The sequence below is a fragment of the Echinops telfairi genome, unplaced genomic scaffold (assembly GCF_000313985.2).
Source record: "Echinops telfairi isolate 266 unplaced genomic scaffold, ASM31398v2 ScPeMD7_70;HRSCAF=299, whole genome shotgun sequence".
NCBI classification, from domain to species: Eukaryota; Metazoa; Chordata; class Mammalia; order Afrosoricida; family Tenrecidae; genus Echinops; species Echinops telfairi.
The window spans coordinates 49,986,616-49,993,172 of NW_022103968.1; positions in this window are offsets into that span (position 1 = coordinate 49,986,616).

The following is a 6,557-nucleotide window of genomic DNA, read 5'->3' on the forward strand; positions in this document are numbered from 1 at the left end:
AGGGAGTACTTGAGTCAAGGCCCAATATCCATCTGCAACCTTAATTCTTAACATGTAGATATGAGTACCTAGTTCTATTCCCCTCTCATTATATATAAATATTTTTACATATGTACATGCCTGTATTTAGAGCTCTATAAATGTCCTTTGCCTCCTGGTTCTTCCCTCTATTTCCTCTTACTTTCCTCTTGTCCCACCATCATGTTCGGTCTTCATTCAGGTTTAGTAATTCCTCGCTGCTACATTGCCCTTGATTAAGCCTCACCGGGCATCATACGTCCTTCTCTCCATTGATTTTAGTTCACTTGTTGTTCCTTTGGTTCCCCGCCCCACCACCTTCCTTTCTTCCACCTCCCCTTTTCCCATATCCCCCCAGAACCATTGGTCCCGTTCTTTTCATCTCTGAATTGTTTATCCCACCTATCTTATCTAGATAGACATGCAGAGACATTATTAAGTGCAAAAGCCCGGCAAAGCCAAACAATACAACAAAGGAAGTCAAGATCAACAAAATAACAACAAAAAGAAAACCACTGACAAAAATGGAAAGGCTTACAAATAGTTAAAGGTCTATTTGTTGGCCTTTTCGAGTGTTTTACAATCGAGTCTGATGGGGTGCCGCTATTGTCGCTAAAGTCTATTTTTTGTATTCCCTGCGGATTTCATCACTTTGCCTCCCTTGCTGTTTTGTTGCCTGCCCTTAGTGTTTCGCCCCGGTGTGATGGGGTCAGATTGTACACAATTCCCGCACTGTGTCTACAGTGTTTTCCTCCACAGCGCTATGGTTTAGTGAGGGACATCATGTCCCATGGTGGGGCCGGCCCTATGGTCCTCTCTGTGCATTGGCTGTGCTGAGCAGGAACATCATCCTCTGGGCTTGGGGGGCCAGGATGTGCTCCCCTCCCTCTCTGTCCCTTTTCATTTCTCCTGTGTGCTCTGATCAGATGTGCCCCTCTCCGCAAGTTGTAGCTTCAGTGCTGTCCTCTGAAGTACATTCTTCTGGGAGTGGGGGGTGGAGGTGTCCACATAGTTGGGATTGGGGCCGGCCCTGCAGACCTCTCTATTGGTTCCCTCGAACATGCCAGTATGTTGTATTCACATCTTGACGCATCAGGTTGAAGCCTGGTCTCTCATTCCGTCTTCTGTGGAGAAATAAATAATAACCTCCCCTTGGGTGGGTTAGTGCCCTGCTCCCCTCTACCCATGTCTTTTTTTTTCCTATTTCTTTCCCACTCCTATTTAGTTGGCTGCCATGTGTACCCCTGGATTGGGTTTGGCCCCTGCCATAGTAGCTGGACCTCACCCCAGGAACGTATGTATATAGAGCTTTTCCCCTGTGCCCCATTTTTTTTAAGTTTACCTCATTGGACTCATGTTGTATTTGTCCTTTTGTACTTGGCTTACTTCACTTAGCATGATTTCCTCCAGTTCTTCCCATGTGACAATATGCTCATGCATTCATCGCTGATATTTTTGGTTGTGTAGTACTTCATTGTATGTAAGTACCACGGTTTTTTGATCCACTCATCTGTTGATGGAAAATTGGGTTGTTCCAGCTCCTTGCAGTTGTGAACTGTGCCTTGATGAACATTGGAGCACAGAGATCTGGCCATGGTTTGTTTCATTTTCTCTTCTGCATATGTACTCAGTAGGGGGATTGCTGGGTCATATGGTACCTCAATTTCCCTCTGTTTTAGATATCGCCAAATTGATTTCCATAATGGCTGTATATCCCTGCAGGTCCACCAGCAGTGGATAAGAGTTCCTATCTCCCCACAACCGCTCCAACACTTGCTACTTCCTGATTTTTTGAATTGGGCTATCTTTGAGAGTGTTAGGTGGAATCTCACAGTTGTTTTAATTTGCATTTCTCTTATGGCTAATGGTCAGGAACATTTTCTCATATGTTTATTGGTCATTCAGATTTCTGCCCTTGTGAAACTTCTGTTCAGATCCTTTGCCCATCTCCTTAGTGGGCAGTTACTTTTTTTCTTATTGTAAGCTTGCAAAGCATTGTAGATTTTGGTAAAAAGGCCTTTGTCTGATGTGTCATTGCTAAAGATGTTTTCCCAGTCCATGGGCTCTCTTATTACTCACTTGGTGAATTATTTCGATGTACACAGGTGTTTTATCTTCAGTATATCCCACTTGTCAATTTGTGACTCATCTGTATTTGTGTCCTTCCTTATTTCTGATAGCCTATGTTCCCTGCACCAAAGTTCTCAGGTTTGTCTCAATTCCCTCATTGACGGCCTTAATAGTTTGGGGTTTTACCTCAAGGTCTGCAATCCACCTTGAGTTTATTCTTTTTTTTTTTTTTTGCTGGCTTAGCTATTTATATCTTAACATCTCTATCTACTTTTTTTTTTTTAACATTTTATTAGGGGCTCATACAACTGTTATCCCTATCCATACACACATCAATTGTGTAAAGCACCTTTGTACATCATTCTCAAAACATTTTCTCTCCATTTAAACCCCCGACATTAGGTCCTCATTTTTCCCCTCCCTCCCCGCTCCCCCCTCCCGCATGAGCCCTTGATAGTTTATAAATGGGTATTTTGTCATTTCTTGCCCTCTCCGACGTCTCCCTTCATCCACTTTTCGGTTGTCTGTCCCCCAGGGAGGAGGTCACACACAGTTCCATGTAATCAGTTCCCTCTTTCCTACCCCTTCTCCCTTTACCCTCCCTGTTTTGCCACTCACACCACTGGTCCTATAGGGCTCATCTGCCCTGGATTCCCTGTATTTTCAGTTCCCATCTGTACCAGTGTACATCCTCTGGTCTAGCCAGACTTGCAAGATCGAATTCGAGTCATGGTAGTGGGATCAGGGAGGAAACATTTAGGAACTAGAGGAAAGTTGTATTTCTCATCATTGTTACATCACACCCTGACTGGCTCATCTCCTCCCCGAGACCCCTCTGCAAGGGGATCTCCAGTGACCTACTAATGGGCTTTGGATCTCTACTCCGCACTCCCCCCATCATTCACTATGGTAAGATTTTTTGTTCTGATGATGCCTTACACCTGATCCCTTCGACACCTCGTGGTTGCATAGGCTGGTGTGCTTCTTCTATGTGGGCTTTGGTGCTTCTGAGCTTGATGGCCGCTTGATTACCTTCAAGCCTTTAAGACCCCAGATGCTATACTTTTTGATAGCCGGGCACCATCAGCTTTCTTCACCACATTTGCTTATGCACCCATTTGTCTTCAGTGATCGGTTTGACACCCCGTGATCACAAAGGTTGATATGTTGTTCCATGTGGGCTTTGTTGCTTCTGAGCTAGATGGCCGCTTGTTTTCCTTCAAGCTTTTAAGACCCCAGACGCTATATCTTTTGATAGCCGGGCACCATCAGCTTTCTTCACCACATTTGCTTATTCACCCGCTTTGTCTTCAGCTGTTGTGTCGGGAAGGTGAGCATCATAGAATGCCAATTTATTGAGTTTATTCTTGTGCATGGAGTGAGAAAAAGGTCTTGCTTCATTTTTCTGCAGGAAGATATCCATTTTTTTCAACACCACTTGTTGAAGAGGGTGTCTACTCCCATTTAATATTTTTGGGCCCTTATCAAAGATCAATTGTCTGTATGTTGATGATTTTATTTCTGGGTTTTCAGTTCCTTTCCATTGGTCTGAGTAGCTGTCATTATACCAATACCATGTGGTTTTGACCACTGTGGCTGTATAATATCTGCTAAAACCTAGGGCCAGGCTTTGAGAAAGGCGGATATACAGTATCACAAACAATATGAAGATCATTTCATTCTGAAGGATGGTTTGTGAGATCATTTAATGCTGAGTCTGGTTGTATTGAATATAGGTGCATAAAACAAGAGGCACAAAGACATTGAACTCAGATTTCATGGACTTTGCAATGTTGCTTTAAAATTGGGACAGGAATTAAACTATTTTTCCATAAACCTAATATCTTAAAAGCTTGTCATTTGCCTTGAGAAGCAATAAGCCTCTCTCTCTTACTGATGTCACAGAGTTCCTTGGTGTCTGATCTTACTAAGAGAAACCTGACTTACACAATCATCCCCTAATCCTGCTGCGAGTCTAACAGGAACCTAGGACAACAGAGAGGGTCTAACATTAGGGCATGCGGTTAGAAGATAGGTGCTTGGAAATTACTCCATAAAGTGGCCCTTGAAAAGACGTTTCAAAATCACCTGTCAAGAAGAAAGGCAAAATGGAGTTACATGGCAGAGATACTCAGAGTTCCTACCCTAGTCAGCAGCAGACAGCTCGAAGCTTCAACATGGTGCCAAATAGACAGATGCTAGGAAGTTGGACTGCAATCCCATTCCATTTCAAAAGGATACTGCTTGCTGAGCACAGCAGAGATTAAACTTTAATAGCATTATGATTGCTGGGATGTACTCATAAAACTTGAAGATTTGTTCTTTCTGGAACCACCACGGGAACAATCTTCACTTTGCTGGGCTATAAACTTGCCTCCAGAGTGCTGGGCAGGAAGGCCCATCTTTCCCTTGGCTAGTCTCATCCTTCCTTGGTCTCTCTCCGGCCTCTCCAAGAGAGCTTCTCTACAGGACTGGGAGTCCCCTACCAGGCTTGTCTCCTGACAACTTGAGATGCTAGAGGCAGACCCGCCAAATAGTCACCCCTGCACAACTAAAACCAATAAACAGCCTGGGAGCACTGCTTGTGGGATCTTTGAAAATGTCCATTCTATAGTAGAGGACTGACTCACCACCTGCCCTGCTCAGACTAAAGGGACCAACCCCCATGGACACTTGGTCAAAAAGACCCTTGCCTCTTCTGGGAAAAACAAACAAACATAATTGCAATCTTCTTTAGGGCTTGATTCAGGGGATACAATGGAAAGATAGCTAGCCTGCCTGACAGACGGGAACAACACCAACAGCTACAAGTGACTGGAAGTCCACAGTGGGTCAGGCCATTCCTTCACGAAGCACTCTGTCTTCTTGGTTGTTGTTGTTGTTGTTGAGTTTGTGACATTCAGGGATGTGGGCCCTGTAGCCCAAAAAGAACAGAGAAATTAAGCTAAAGAGATTTAATTTGGGACTGGACCACAAAGGCAGAGTGTTCTGGTAGCACCGTGGTTAAGCACTAACCAAAAGGTCATTTGTTCAAGCTCACCAGATGCTCTGCAGGAGAAAATGGTGGCAGTTAGCTTCCTTAAAGATTTATATCCTAGGAAACGCTTGTACACAGTCCTCCTCTGTCCTCCAGGGCCGTCAGAAATCAGAATTGACTTGGGGGCAACAGGTGTTGACTAAAGAGGCAATACTGTGTCTTATCTTGGGTCCATGTGTCGCTGCGGATGCTTTGGGAACAAAGTTGAGCGCTGCCCGCCTCCTGCCATCCCCCCACCAAGGAAAACAGAAGGGTCTCAAAACACATTAGCTGATTTCTCATTACGTAGTCGGGGCCATCTTCATTCAATTTATTGCTACATTAGTCTTAAACCTGGTGAGGGAAATACATTAACTTTTAATAGCATGTCTTTGAAAGTGGAAATCAGTTCTTGCCAGCTCCCGCTTTACATTAATCCTTGTGGATCAGGAGTGGGGAAAAGAGGTAAATGAAACCTGCTTGCCTTCGCCAGCTGAGGGAAAGAAGGATATTTGGTATTCATGGGGAAATTTTATATAGATGGATAGATAGAACTAGATTAGGATGTGGATATGGATATAGGTACAGGTACAGATAGAGGTAGAGGTAGCTTTAGAAGTAGATATAGATGGTATAGCTGGTGTGGGTATAGATATAGCTGTGACAGACATATGGAGATGGATAGAAGTAGAGATAGATACTGATGTATATACTTAATCATCAACTGGAAGCACAACGTAGTCTAGACTTTGTTAGCAGGTTCTTGGTACTGCCCATATCTATTTTTCAAAATTCTAGCCATGATACAAACTAGCTTAAAGGGAAGGAAGGAACACAGTGGGAAGAATTATACACGGCATTTCAATTCCTAATCACAGCCCCACTTTCCAAGGTGGAGAGCAATTTAGATTCTATTCATTGCTATAATACACCTGAAATTAATTCAGAATCTAATCACAACAAGAAACTTGAGAGTAAAAACACAGAGAGGGGGTGAAGCAATCTAATTTTTAATCAACATCATTATCATACCAACAACAAATGTTTATTGAGAATGTAGGACAGCAGACTCCAAGAATACAGAGAAGTCTGAGCCAACTGTTCTTGCACTGTAGGGGCTTCAGCGGAGAGAAAAACAACAACATGCCTTAGAACTCACCAAGGACAAAGGGCGTGACAGGAGATTTGTGTGGGGTCAGCTTGGATGCACACAGGAGCAGTGATGGTAAGAAAGATAGTCTCGCTGCAGCCTGATGTTCAGGCGAGTGCTGATGAGAGGACATGAAGAGTGGAGCACTTTGTAAAGGGGACAGAATGAGAAAATGCCCAGGGACAACGGAACAACAAACGATCCAAAATGGTGGGGAGGTGGGTGTGGGAGACCTGGTAGGGCATGATCAAGGGGAATGTAACAAACAGGAAGCGCTGAAATCCTGGTGGGGACTGAGCATGA